The sequence below is a fragment of the Centruroides vittatus genome, unplaced genomic scaffold, assembly GCF_030686945.1.
Source record: "Centruroides vittatus isolate TY-2023 unplaced genomic scaffold, ASM3068694v2 contig_371, whole genome shotgun sequence".
NCBI lineage: Eukaryota > Metazoa > Arthropoda > Arachnida > Scorpiones > Buthidae > Centruroides > Centruroides vittatus.
The window spans coordinates 1,852,500-1,867,973 of record NW_027122194.1 but is presented as its reverse complement, the minus strand read 5'-3'; the positions used below and the strand labels follow the sequence as shown (position 1 = coordinate 1,867,973).

The following is a 15,474-nucleotide window of genomic DNA, read 5'->3' as shown; positions in this document are numbered from 1 at the left end:
TACCTGAATAACCCAATTGTTGTAATATTTATTTTTCCTTCCCATTCTGAATTTCGCCCTGAAAGCCTCGTTGAATTCCTCTTCCTTATATGTTTCACTGATAAGGTCATTTTGTCTGTAAATGTACAATGGTAGCTCTTCCCTAGTAATCTCAGTAGGAACTGAAAAAATGGCCACATGTGGCAGCAATTTCCGAGGCTTCCTTATCAATAATTGGGGAACTTCTGTAGCTATGTGCCGCTCAAGCTTAAGAGCGTTTTCAGGGTTCCCAATCTCTATAGCAACTCCTCCACCTCCAATGTTTCTCACTTTGTCAATTCCAATACCTAACTGCGATGGTTTGACCATCTCAAATAATATCTGCCGCACTTTATTGCAACTTTTCTCGCTGTCTTTACTGTATAGGAGAAGTACCTCCCTGTTTGTTCCTAAGTGTCTCAGTCTTTTATCAGTGTTAAAAAGCTTGCCGTTTTTCAGAGCTTGACTATAGTTTCTTTGTGGAGGAGTGTCTGTGTGTCTGTATGATGCCAAGTTCTCCAGTTTTTCTTGAATGTATGTCTGATTTTTAAGAATTTCTGAGATGGGGCGTCAGGCAAGGCCGCCCCAAGGCCACTCAAATTCTCCTGAGTTGTCTTCTTATCAAGGCTTTCCTCAATTTTTTGAGCTTTCGTTAAGATGGAATCCACATTTAATTTATTCATAATTTTTGTAGAATGTTGAATAATTTGGGCATTAATTCGATTTCCAGTTTCTCTTAATTTATCTGTAATAACCTTATCTGTACTTTCTGTAATTTTTCTTTCTATCGCAGATATTTTCTCTAATACCTCTCTCTGTATAACTGCCTGATTCCCATCTCCTACAGTTTGAATGAGATTATGTTCAATTGCGTCCAGTTTTCTTAATATGGTACCCTGAATATCAGAAATTTTTCCTGTGTTAATCATTTCAGTCAAATCAGACTTGGTTGCCAATGTATTAATTCTATCTATAAAAGGCTCCATAGATTTCATTTTGTCAAATGAGGATTCGGCAGAGTCAATTAATTTTTGGAATTGATCTAAAATAAATTTCATGTGTGATGTAACATGAAATTTACCATTCGGGTTATTAATGGCATATGTTTTAACTTCGTCCATGATACGTTTTGCATCCTGCGAAAATTGTTCCTTAATGTATAATTCCATCCCAATATTAAATGTCTAATTATATCAATAATATAAAGTGCAATGGGAATAAATTAGAGCTAATAAGTAGGACTATAAATATCAGCTCCAATAAAGACTCGAACTTCCGGTTGTTCTTATACGCTCTATGGCAAAAAATCAATGACCGTAGCCATGACAACCAATGTTGAGTAAGATGTTGATAATTTATTAAATTCTAGAATCGCCATAATTTAAATTCTATTCGGTGGATTTGCTTAAAATTTTCAACACAGGTTACTGATCGTGTCCCCGAAGAAATGACCGGACAGAATTTGGATCCGTAAAGCCGGAAGCGTAATATCGGCGTTCAATTACCGACCGGAAGTATCGGCACTTTTCCGCTATCTCAGCGAAAAATGGTCCTAGGACCCCCAAATTTTGTGTCGAATAGTAAGACGACAATACGCGTTAGACGCCGTCTCAAATCCGGTTTACCGGATTGCGGAAATACCGGATAATCGAAAAAAGTACCGTTTTCGACCGTATTTCACAAATGTTCGATTTAAAAGGTCCTACTTGACAAATTATCGTCCGTCCTGTCTTACGAAAAAACTGTATACAAATTCCATCATGATTTATCACCAAAAAACCACATAAAAACAAGATTCCTCAGAGCACAAACAAAAGCAACATTCCATCATCTCGAAAAGTTGAAAGCCAATCAACTTGTACGGCAAGCAGACGTACACGTTTGACGTTTTAAGTCCAAGTAAAAATCGTTGAGGCGCACGTTCACAACATCACGTGACTCAGTGAACGTCGCGTATTGACTCAGGGAAATTTGTTGAAAAATGGCGGAAACATTTGACAACGAATGTTACCAGCGAAGGTAAATAAACAAATTAAACTGTTTAAAAGTATTTATAGGATGTTTAATAACACTAAATAATTATTTTTTTACTATAATTGGCGTGTTTCCTGCGATAAAGAATAGGAAAGTGCCAAAGCGTTTTTCCTATTATCACGACATACTTCTGTTGAGGGAAGTAGTGGCTGTAAATCTCTATGCGTATGAAAATCCGAAAGGTGCTTGAAAAAGTATATCTGAAAATTTACAAACGCATTACGATGTCGACCGTAGAAGATGCCGGGAAAGAACGACTTTACTTCTAGAGTATTATGACAAGATATTTTATTAACTTTTGGGTAGTAGACGGCCATCTTGCCTCCCAGATATACAGTCTGTTACAAAAGTATAAGCACACTTTCTAAATTTAAAAAAAGTTTTAAATATATTTTAAACACTTTTAATATTTGGTTTCACCCTTTGGCTACAATTACTTGAAAAATTCTGTTTAGCATGGAGTTTATTACTTTTTTAATTGTTCATTCTTAATTTCATCCCATGTATCCACTATTGCAATTTTCAATTGATTTACAGATTCATATTGTTTCCCATTTTGATAAACAATGGCTGTTAAAATCCCCCATAAATTTTCAATAGGATTTAAATCTGGACTACGTGAAGGCCAGTCAATATTACATCAATGTTTTTTTTTTTCAAACCAATTTTTTGTTGACATTGTTGAAACTACCATTTATGACCTCCAGTTAATGGACCAATTGTAATCATATTTTTGTCAACAAATACTAAATTAGTTTTACCTTTCCATCTATCCCATTTACCTCCAAAACTACCCCAAATCATTACAGACCCATGGCTTATTTTAACTCTGCTTTCTCTTCTTAAGTCATGCCAATAATATGAAAACCCATCAGGGCCATATAAATTAAACTTCTCATCACTAAGCATTATTTCTTGCCATTCTTCAGTGTTAGTCCCTAGTGTCAGATGTTAATCCTAAATAAATGCATTGATATCTGTTTGGCAGTTAAAGGTGGTTTCAACTTCATTTTTAAATATTTTACATTGTCATAGTTTTTTAAAGTTCTCCAAACAGTTGCATGACATACATCTATTGGTATTTCAGCAACAATTTGGTTTGTTGACGTTTTTTTTATTTATAAGCTTCAAAACTTCTCTCATATTCCTGGATGTTAAACATAATATATTTTGAATATATAAAAATTAATATTTGTGAAAAAAATTTATGCTGCTTTATGAAATGTAAAAAACTTAATAAAATAATTAAAAAATGATTTTAAATATAATTAATATTTCCAGTAATAGTTTCAAAATAAATTTTTAAAAAACAAAATTTATGGTGTTCTTATACTTTTGTAACAGCTGTAGAACCTACCCTACGTTTAAAAGTATAAAATAGAGAGGTTGAGGCGCTCGTATCAGCGCAAAACGTGTACGGCGGACGGTCCGTGCGCCGCCATCTGGCAATTCTAGACGGTCGATAACGGCGTTCGCTTCGTCTAGAATGGCGAGTATACGATTGGTTAAACTTCTTCATTTTTTTCTGTTTGGGGATAAAATTATGACTTATTTTATTAAAATAACGATTATTTAGGATTAACATCTGACACTAGGACTAACACTGAAGAATGGCAAGAAATAATGCTTAGTGATGAGAAGTTTAATTTATATGGCCCTGATGGGTTTTCATATTATTGGCATGACTTAAGAAGAGAAAGCAGAGTTAAAATAAGCCATGGGTCTGTAATGATTTGGGGTAGTTTTGGAGGTAAATGGGATAGATGGAAAGGTAAAACTAATTTAGTATTTGTTGACAAAAATATGATTACAATTGGTCCATTAACTGGAGGTCATAACGAACATTTACGAATAATATTGTAAAGAAACAGACGATTTTAATCCAGAAATTATTTAATTAATCAATTTTTTTAGCAAGTGATATGAAATGTCGATAAAATTTTTATATATCAATATAAAACGTCTTTGTAATCCAAAATTATGGTAGACGGTCTCAGCAAATTTCTCGGTTAGAAACTATGAAACTATACTGTGAAAAATTTCTATATCTGTGTTCATAAAATAGCTTATCATAGTTTTCTTTTCAGAATCATCAAGCCAGTTTGCGAAGATCTGGAACAGAAGAGGAATTTACAGAACGTAATCAACTTCTACAAGAAATAAAAGAGTTAAAATATGAAGCCCAGATAACATTTGAGAAATCACCACCACAAGCCATTGCTGGGCAGGAAGTCAGGGATGCAGCGATGACATTTTTAATCACGTTAAATTAGGCTTGGTTTTGGAGGGTGCAGTTGAGGAATACGTAGGCTTCTAAGTTGCTTGAACTGCTGGCTTAACTCGTAATTATATTATCATCTTTTAATATTTAAAATCTTTTAATATAATTCTTCCAGAATTATATTAAAAGATTTTTCATTTTTTGTCATGTTTTTGAATTTTTGCTATTGATTTTAAAATGTTCCTTAATGTGAATCTTCGTAAAAAGACAAAATTAGGTCATCGTGTACTAAACAAACTGTACTGTACGAAAATTGATTTACCAAAGGATAATTTTATTTTCGAATTAAAATACATTAAAAAAATTTATATCATTTTATTAGAGTTAATACTGTGTAAATCGTGATTAATATTGGCTTTTGTTCGTAGATATTTTTGCATAATTTTTCTCATCAGTTCCTATTTCGAAGGGAAGAAAAAGGAATTATTTAACTAGATGATCAAATTTCAGCTTTTAAAATATATACTGCATTTACAAATAAAGCTCACTTTGTTTGCTTCCTCGTCATCAATCTCTGTTTCTTTTATCTTGTAGCAACTTTTCTAAAATTCATTATGAGTAATTTTTATTGAAAAAAATCCTAATGATCCAATTATTTAAATGATCAAAATAATTTACATACCAGCCAAGAGAAGTATTCTCGTTTGGGTGGTGTAAATAGTCTTGTTATATCGCTGACTTTTGTTGCTTCTATTACAGAATTTACCTTAGAACATATTTCATACCAATTTAGCATTAAATTGAAAGGACTGGGTACGGTTTCGTCTACATAAAAATATGTAGCAATTGTCTGGTTCTGATATATTTCCATTCCATATCGGCATTATCCTGAATCATTAAAATAATAGTTTAGGATAATGCCGACACGAAAAACAAAGCTTAGCGTATATAAATTATATGAAATTAAATACAGCTTGTATGAATTAACACATGCACATCAAAGAGTATATTGCCAGCCATGATTATGCTCATTACGAACAAATCCGTTCAGTAATGGATTCAACTGGCATAAGTCAGAAAACAATGGATGGTGTCCGGACTTCTTGATAAATAATGAAAGTCTGGTAATGGCCATCTGATAGTAATTTAATGTTTGTTCGATTGGTTGGGATAATGCTAATTTTTATATAAATTTGACGTCATTTTTAAAATTATTCATTGTAAAACTGCAATAATGACGTCAAATTGAAATCGAAATGTACACTATCCCAACCAATCAAATAGACCCTTAATAGGAAAGATGAAAGTTCTTACCACGACTTTTTGGAAAGTATTTGTTAGAACAGCAATCAATATGTTAATGAAAATTATAATCATTAGCACATGATAACTGCCAAATAATAAAGTCCCGATAGCCTGGGTAAAACTGTGGTGAACGATTCCATCGGGTGCATGTTTCGGTTTCTATCCCAACTATCACATCTGCAGAATAGAGATCGATTAATCCAAACAGAGCCCAGAATAAAGTTTTCATCGAAGAAAGATAGACTATAAAATTTTCAAAAATTAGTATTCTTGCTTATTTTATTCAAATTAATAGCGTAAATTTACTTACGAAGTGAAAGCAGCATCTTCAAGGATTATCTCCCCGCTGTTTTCTTTTCGTTCCATTCCTTTATAGTGGGGATATAAACTTGTCATGCAAATGGCTATGATGCTCAGCAAAACGAAAACTCCGGCCAAGAACCATGCGATATTTACTAGCATTCGTGTTAAAGAGACCTAGGAAATATAATTTTGACATTTTTATCTACGTTAGTTATTTAATTCCACATAAACTTCGATCAGGAAAGATTATTTCTATTTGCTGAGCGATTACAGTACAATCTCGACACTTCTAGATCGCTAGAACGCTAGTCGACTGGGGTATTGCCGGCATTGTTGACAAGTCGTAGGCAATCTTTCCAACCGTTCAAACTCCATTTCCCTCTAAAGGTTGTATAAATTGAACCTGAGCTTGAACACTCAAACTTAGGCACGATATTAAAAATTATTAAGCTGTTTAAAAAAGGTATAGTATCTTATAACACAGTAAATTCTATATAAATATACAATCAATCCCTCAAAATTTTCTTCCAAAAACACCTCCCACTACTTCCACTACATTTAGTGGGAATTTACCAACTTGGCAAAACAATTTATGGGCAAAGTCAGGATATTTTGATCAGTAATTCAAATCGTATTTTGCTATTATTAATTAACAGTTTACTCCGCGCTATCAAATTTATTTATGTGCTATTGAATTTATCTTACTTCCATTAATCCGGCAATCTTCTTATTCAGCTCCGTTGTTATCGAGATTGGACTGTACTTAGAAATTAATACGTTTCGTATTATTACCTGAATGGGACCCAAATGAAAACTTTGTTGAAAATAATATACCATTTTTCCAATAGCTAGAACTCCGGAAAAACTTAGTAAAGCTTCGTGTATGAGTGTGGAGTCATATGGTGACCAAAACTGTCTAGGGACATCTTTAGCTCCCATGTGATGTATGTCAATCCATGATTTAAACCAAAAGATGAAGGTCGTCGTTAGCATCAATTCCAAAATGATATTGTACCTACGATAATTAAAATAAATTATCATTTATTTACAAATAATTAATGATACAATTTCAAAATAGAAAATAACTGATATTGAAAAAAGTTCGAGAATTTATATTTTTATTGCGGAAATGAAAATAGCCCATAAGTAATTGTGATTACTAAAAACTTTCTATCATTAAATATTTGAGTAGAAGAGTTTAGAAAGTTCATATGCATTGTTTCGAATATGAAAACAATTTCAAAAAGATATTATTGAAATATTCAATAGTTTAAAATTTTAAGTAAATTGACTGATTTGATTCGTCCTAATTTTCCGGATTTTTTCTCCGATCCTCCTATGTCAAATTGAAGTTAAGCTGTGATTATTTTAAATTAATTATAATGAATAAGAAGGTGATACCAATTCCATGGATTCTGAAAGAACCGTCTAAATCCAAGCAACGTGAGAGGCCTGATGGAAGCCCAAACAAATCCGGCAACCCAAAGTACGATTGGAATCTCTAGTCCTGAAATAATAATAAAAAAAAGTTTAAATCCTTTGTTAAAAATTCAAATTCATAATGAAAAGAATTTAGAATAAGTAGAAAATAACCTGTATTTGGAGGACCTCTTTCAGAAGTGTTCGTATCAATACCGATCATGGCAAAGAGTAAAACGAAGAATATTATATACGTTGCAAATTCATTCATAAATCTATTTAGGGGACAGCGCCATCGTTTACCCCAATAAGTATTTGGTGCAATCATAATGACAATACAAACAATAGGAAGGATCAATATTCTAAGCAGCATATGAACCGCTTTTCGAAATAATGAATATTTCACCTAAGTTATGCAAGGACCATTCCATTCCGCACTTACTATTTTTTGAATGTGTGGATGAGCCACAAACTAAATTAAATTCAAAATTTGTAAAATCTAAATTTATAGGACAGTTTTTTATTTCAATAGCTAGAAGACTTACTCTCTCTTGGGAGTAATCGAGCGCAGTTTGTAATCTCGGATATTTTACATGCAAACCACTGAACCCTTTTTTAATTTTTAGAATCCGTTCTACTTCATTAGCATTTGGACATTGCGATAACAGATCGACTGAAAAATTTCGAACGCATTCCGACAAGGCATTATATTCCATCTGAAATTGTTAATTAGTTAATTAAATTTTTAATCAAAGATAAAATTTGAATTCTCGAAACAAACCTTAAATTCCTTTTCTAGTCTGGCGCATTCTCTTAATTGTTTATTCAGAGTAAACGCTGTCAGGATAGGATCTCTTGCTGTCAAACAGATAAAATATGGGTTGCATATAGCTCTGTATATATTTAATCGTTGTGAAGTTGGATCTGCACCCATATGCTTGAGAATTCTTCTGCATTCTTTGCATTTGCCTGTTTAAAAAATAAGCAAATTCTTAAATTCTATAGTTACAAGTGCACTAATAATTTCAAGCTTGTTTATATAAAAATTTAGCCAATTAATTTTTCATGGAGTAAATAGGGATTGGATTGGTGTAAGTCAATATAACGTCAATATTTAACTCCGTTCTCGAGAATAAGGAAAGACAGACGGACAGAGAAACGGACGACAGTGTGAAATTATAGGACTACAATTTTTTCAAATTGCAGCCCAATAAATATACTTACATATAGGCAAATGAGGTTCGGGTATACATTGATTTCTTTTTAATAGAAGCCGAATTATTTGGACAGAACCTCTTTGAGCAGCCAGTATAAGAGGTGTCATGCCGTAATCGAATTCTATGCTCTTACAACAACTCTGAAATTCCAAATTTCTCTCCTTGAAAAAAAAAATTAATAAAACTTTAGAAAATTGAAAATTATCGCATGAATTCTTTTGTACTTACTTAAGAGAATCCAATATTATCTCTATAATGTTTATATTTCCTGTGCATACGGCGTGAAGAACACAATCCTTTATGTCTATGTCGGGAATGGTGAGTAAGAACTGAATCATCTCGACGTTTTCATTTTCGACTGCGATATGAAGCGCAAAAAGACCTTGATAATTAACGCAATTTATATTGAGTTCATTATTCTGAAATATGAATAAATTAATGAATTAGTTGTTTTATCTTATCTCATTCTGTTTTAAATGAAATTTGTAAAAGATACGCAAAAGACTTCTCATTCAAAAAGCTATTACCGATAAGAAATTTCTTAATTCATTTACGTCTCCATCCTTGACAAACTGAAAAAATTTTCTTTCCGTCATATCCAATTACTGTAAGGACACTATTTGGTGAGGAACATCCGGAATATCTATAATTACCGAATCTGAGTTCATTTTTTACTGAATTCTCTTTGAAAAACTCGCTGAAATATTATTGAACAATATTTCTTGACAATAGTAAAGTATCTTTTATTTAAAACGTTAACAATTATAAGTTATTTACTGTTATTAATACAAAAAAATATTTAATAATTGAAAAATTAGCCTACATATATGGAAATCATAAGAAGTTAACATATTTTTTAATTTTATGAAAATGAGTTTTTTGGATTTTTATTTACAGCTTTTTTTTAACTCTTTCCGCCCTGTGAACACTAAGAGGGTCTCTTATAGCAGGCCCATTATGGGTTCGGCCAGGCCCACAATGGGGCGACCGAGTGGTGAGGGTCGGGGCCCGACATATCCGGACGGACCACCCCCCGAAAAATTTGTGGGGATTTTTCGACCTCGGTTCTCCCGGAACGGTAGTTGGACTTTTGCAGTGTTATTATTTATACCTAAAAGGTAAGTATTATTATTTTGTTTTTATACAAAGTACCTATTAAGAATAGATTGCATGAATTGATATTTAGAGGAAAAAAATTCAAGGATTTTTAAAGCTTTGATATTATTATTGGCAATGGGCATATGGGCAAGATGGAAAATTGCATTTTAGGCCAAGATGTAATAGTTTCCATGTTGCCCGCGCGCAATTATTTTGATTTGTTTTCTGTTTTCAATTTATCTAACTAATTTAGGATTTAATTGTTTTTAAATGGTGAACAAGTATATAAGAAAGAGCAACAGCGATTCTTGAACTGAAGAAACGATGCAGACGGCGATGGATGAAGCTAAAACTACAACAATAAGCTCAGCGTCAAAAAAATATGGAATTTCTATCGGAACGTGTCCAGTGTGTTGTGATTGGGCACATGAACTATGTACAGACACAAAAGATGGATGTTTTTATGTGTCAATTGTAAAAAGTAGAGATATCCTATGTATTCCGTCTTGCCTTCAGGGTGAGAGCAAGATGAAATTTTTGACGTTTTTACTTCATGATTCCTAACAGATTTTATACTTAATATTAATTATTTTTAATTACACAGTTTTTTTAACCATCTAAGATCTCTGTCGAGACTAATTAAAGTAAAAGCTTTATATTATGTTGTTTTATGTTTTTTACATCATTAAGTTAAACCTTCCATCATGCCCTCCCTTCCCCTATGTGTTTTCTGTAGTTTTTAGTATTTATGACATGATCCTGTATGGCAATCATGAATCCTTCTTTCTCTCCAAAGAGGCATCCCCGAGCTAACCAGCTGTTTGACGCAGTTCTGTCAACTTATTATTATTTAAATATTTAATACTATAGGATATTATTTACACTTTTTACAGCGCGATAACACTTAAAATGTTGACACTTATGCTAATTCACTTATTACCAATTTAAGAATCTCTACATTTAAATTAAATTCAGGAAAACAAAATTATTTTTTGAAAATTATTTTCATATTATTAGATAATTTTTTAGAGGTAAAACGACGTAAAGAAACTCGAAAATGTATTTAACAGCTACAGTAAAGTTCCAATTATCCGAATTTCCTTCAAAATTTGTTAAAAACAAACAGGCGTGTATGTAAATGTACTGTATATGCATGAAAAGTAATTTTTTTCGAAATATAGAAAATAAATTTATATTTATTTGTAGGTACACTTCTGTATTTAATATTTTATCTGGACATAATTATGTACATACGTACAGTACATAACAGTGTTTGGATAGGAAGAATATGACTATTTTAGACAAAAATTCAATTATCCGGATAGAGGCCAGAGGTCTCAATTAATTCGGATAATTGAAGTTTTACTGTAATTGACAAATTGCAATTCGAATAGCCCTAACTAATTTCTCCAAATAACATTAAATATTGAAATAGTTATGTGTATAGCAATCCCCGATTTTCAGTTTCTTTTACAAAATGAATTTTTCTAAATAACCACATCTCAAAAATTTCAATCTCGATGTTGTGACTTTAGATAACTTTGAGAATGATTGTACAATAATATGTTAAAGCCAATCCATATCAGACAAATTGCAAAGAGAAGAGAATATTATTCACTTCATATTCAAATATATATATATACACTTAATTGTTTTATTGAAATCATGCAATAGAGTTTTCAATAAATAAAAGTTTTAAACTCTCAGGAGCCAAATTGGAAGGGGGATGCTAAATACGCGTCATGTTTATAGAGATCAGTGTAAGAACCTAAGAACAGCGCCAATGTACTGTACATTGGCGCTGTTCTTAGGTTTGCTCTTAGATACAAAAATTATTAGAATTATCCTGATTGTAATTAATATATCTTAAAAAAATATATTCACCTAAATGAAAGTTTATAGTATACTTGACTTTGAAACTTGTTATTTTCATTCGCAGTATTGTCTATTGATGTTAGTAAATCAATTTTATTACAACCGGTTATGTTTTTATCAAGGTTATTCCAGGTCATTTGCATCTATATATTCTTGTTTTTACAACAATTTTCATTTATACAACTAATATGAAAATTTAATTTTAGATATACATTTCCTTTTTTTTAATTTTTAAAATTAATCGTAGAATTATTACTGAATTGTTTACAATATCTGATTAAAAAACTGCTTATATCTTTTGAGTAGTTCCTTTATATAAGAAAACGAGTTTATTAGTTTAAAAATGTTGTCGTTTATCCTTACAAAACTAACCGGGGCCAAGGCAGAAGAATGAAAGTAATATTCTCTATTTCAAAGTCTTTAATTACAAATATAATTAATATCGTTGTAAATGCTTATCAGAAAAGTGATGGTGTATTTGGTAAGTACATGAATAATTTTTACTCAATTATTTAAAGATGAAACAACGAGTTCTGAGATTGAAAAATCCTATCATTCAAAATATTTAAAACTATATTATATACATATATATAATATATACAGATATAATATATACATAAAGGTACAATAAATATATATTGTACCTATATGTATCTACAAACGCGATATCATTTAAACTATCTTAATCAAACAGATTTATATTCTTAACTGATATTACGTTTCAGTGGCGTGCCGTCATTGGAAGCGATGGAAGTGCCGATTCCACCTTCCAATGACCTTCCCTTGTATTTTATAAAATATAAATTTTCATATTTTAACGTACTTTGCATTAATTAAAATTCATATTTTATTATAACTGCATTATGTATCTTTTACAAATTTCTATACTACATGTGAAAAAAAAAACGATAAGATTGCTATTGTATATTCGAATAATTCAGTGGCAGAAGGAATGTCGAAACCGGGTCAGTTTCCAATCAGCCAGATTATATAGGCATTGGTACACGCGGTTTACAGAGCACCAACCTCACCCGGTTTAGCGGGTAGAAGCAACACACACATAAAGCATCCAATTTTATATCCCGGAGCGGTTCTGGGCTGTTAGCCGCCTGCTAGATATTCGGCCACCCTCGCCCGATTATGTGAATCGTGAGCAGACTAGATTAACGGCGGGCAACCCCCGGCCCGCGGGCCAGCTACGGCTCGCGAAAAGTTTCTATCCGGCCCGCGAGATCTTTAATAGATTATTAAATTGGAAAAATAACTAATTAATACTTATTTTTCCAATTCTTTGTAATTTTCGAAAACGATAAGCGAAATAAATGTAGTAATTAACTTTTTATTTATTTATTTCATATTTGCGGACTAAAAAAAATTACAAGTCACAAGAAGGCGTCAATTAACTACTACGGCCCGCGGAAAAAACGTAAAATTTATTTTGGCCCATGTTATAAAAATGGTTGCCCATCCTAGACTAGATTTATAACTTAACCCAACCGATAGGAGTTTACTGGCATGTTTTTATGATAGTTCTGTATAGTTGACAGGAGTTTTAAAAAATCCATTAAAATATTTGATATATTTATTCTGCTCTCCCATCTTATATTACTTACGGATTTTAATGTTAAACCGGTGATATTACGATTATAATGTCCCATCTGTAAGGGAATGCAGAAAAAACGTGTACAATTCTTGCATAATGTTAAAAAATTAACTGTTACTTTGGCAGCATCATTTACAACCAAATTTAATGAATGAGACGTACAATGGTACAAAAAAAGCTCTAGAATTTATTTTCCTTAAATTTACGATTTATATAATTATCGGTTGTCATAAAAATTTGTCTTTCCAATGTTTTCCTAAGACTACAGATATTCAAGTACATAGTAACTGGTTTCGACTTATTTCTACTAAGAAGTAGTTAAATAATTAAGAGATTGGGGAATGGGGACATAAATAAAACCCTGCTGAAAGAGCCAGAATTTTACTTAAACAAAAGCTTAACCCAACCAATCACTAGCTTAGTACAGTGGGAAACTGATTTCCGTATACACCTGGTATTAAAACGAATTAGTTAGGTAACAAATGACTATTAAGTTTAACATATTTAGATTTTTACAGCTATGGTGAGAAACGTTTAAAATTTACAACGGCCCTGTCGCGTCCTTTGAGATATACTAGTGATGCGACAAAAGAGGCATTTGACATTGACCGGTATCGGCACCCTCGGGATTTGGCACGCTCACACCTACCTGGACCGTCTCCGATTCCATTCATTAGCCACTCGTAGGGAGCCATTTCACTAAGTGGATTGTTTTAAGATTTAAAAAGTAAAGAATATTTTGTTATTTTTATGTACGTTTCTTCACAAAGTTATATTTAATTATAAGTTTCTTTAAAAGTATATTCATACAATTGAACAATATATTGTACCAGGTATGTATATCCATCCCACATTTTATTCCACCGAGTAAGTTTTTATAATTTATTTTTAATTTTAGCCCTTATATCGTGGCTAGCGATTCAGAATGTAATTGTGATATTAAAAATACATTTAGAGAAGTCTACAGTTTTTACTGGCTTATCGAACAAATGAATACGAATGCACCGTAAACCAGTGATTCTTAACAGGGGAGCCGCGGCCTCCTGGGGGTCCATAAGAAATTTGCCGGGGAGCCGCCAAATTATGCAAAATTTTCTTCAAAATATAATAAAAAGAAAATTGATGTATAACCGAATATCGTATTGAAAAGTGAAATAAGAAAGTTAAAGTTTTCCTATTTAGTTTTTTATTATTTATTTTTTATTTCTTCCTACACACAACTTTGTTAGTACAGAAGAAATAAATGCAAATATAAATGCTACTTACACCTCAGTATTTACTTTTTTTATTCCAAAGCGATTCTAAGAAACTATTAATGCTTGGAATTTTAAAAATAATTAAGAAAAATAGTAGGCTTTGAAAATTTAAATATTTTTGCAAAAGATATGCAAAATCCTTACGACAAGTGGGCGTTTTAGTTTTAGTTTAGTTTTAGCATCGACATTGGATCGATTTATCGACATGTTTCTTATTTTATTTTCTGTTAAAAATTAATGAGTTTTCATGTTTAATTGTGAAGTTTGAATGTTATTTAAATAGATAATGAAATAATAAAGTTATGATTTACATTTATTATATGATAAAATAAAGCAATAATAAAAAAATCAATTTATTATAGATAAATTATGAAATATAAATTATTATTTAAAAAATGGGGGTAACAAAAAATTATGAAATATTTGATGGGCAGCGAGTATAAAAAGGATAAACTAATCTTCGTAATAAAATACATAATGCATCAATTCCAAGTGAGCGTGATCCATTTTCACAAATGATTACAGATGGAAGGCGTAAAGCAGAATGCAGATGAAACAAATCGTCTCTGTTAAAATTAAAAATTTTATAAGTATTATTCCTTTTTTTAAGTATGTAATTTAATTTATAAATATATCACTTACCGGAAATAAAACAAGCAATCCGAATCGGCTGTACTATAGATTACCACCTATGGAATTTCGGGACTTTGTACAGTACATATTTGAACTCAGGGGACCGAGACGAGTTCAACGGTGCCCTACTTTTGGACCGGAGACAAAAAATAAGAAAGTTATCATACTTTTTTCAGGCGATCGCGCGATGATTGGGAGTTGCGTCGCTCTCTCTGCTAAGCCTATCTCGTGTTTAACAGGCAGTCCGGCAAGTCGGCCGTATATACCTTCAACAGAGGCAGATGTTAATTCACGAGCACACTGATCGTCTGCAGTTCGAGATAAGTTCTTTTCGCACACCCTCGCGCTCCTCGACCTCGGGGGCTACGGCCCCTCAGCCTCGCTATCGCTCGCGGTCGGCTAGTACTACGAGCAGACAACGCTATCGCGATCGGGAGTCGCGTCGCTTGCCGTTACGATGCATTTTATGCCCATATCTCACCATATTTATTG

The 15,474-nt window shown here is 32.2% G+C and overlaps 1 protein-coding gene and 1 long non-coding RNA gene across 2 annotated transcripts in view; both read right to left on the bottom strand.

Annotated features, from left to right (window-relative positions):
* Positions 1-15,474, bottom strand: part of LOC136975407 (inducible metalloproteinase inhibitor protein-like) — a 62,577-nt gene that overhangs the window by 4,558 nt on the left and 42,545 nt on the right. The gene's annotated exons all lie outside the window — the stretch shown is intronic.
* LOC136975485 (uncharacterized) lies at positions 4,596-5,709 on the bottom strand. Its single transcript, XR_010880790.1, has 4 exons — positions 5,588-5,709; positions 4,956-5,161; positions 4,822-4,875; positions 4,596-4,731 (listed from the first exon to the last, which is right to left on the bottom strand). It is a non-coding gene; the product is annotated as an uncharacterized lncRNA (long non-coding RNA).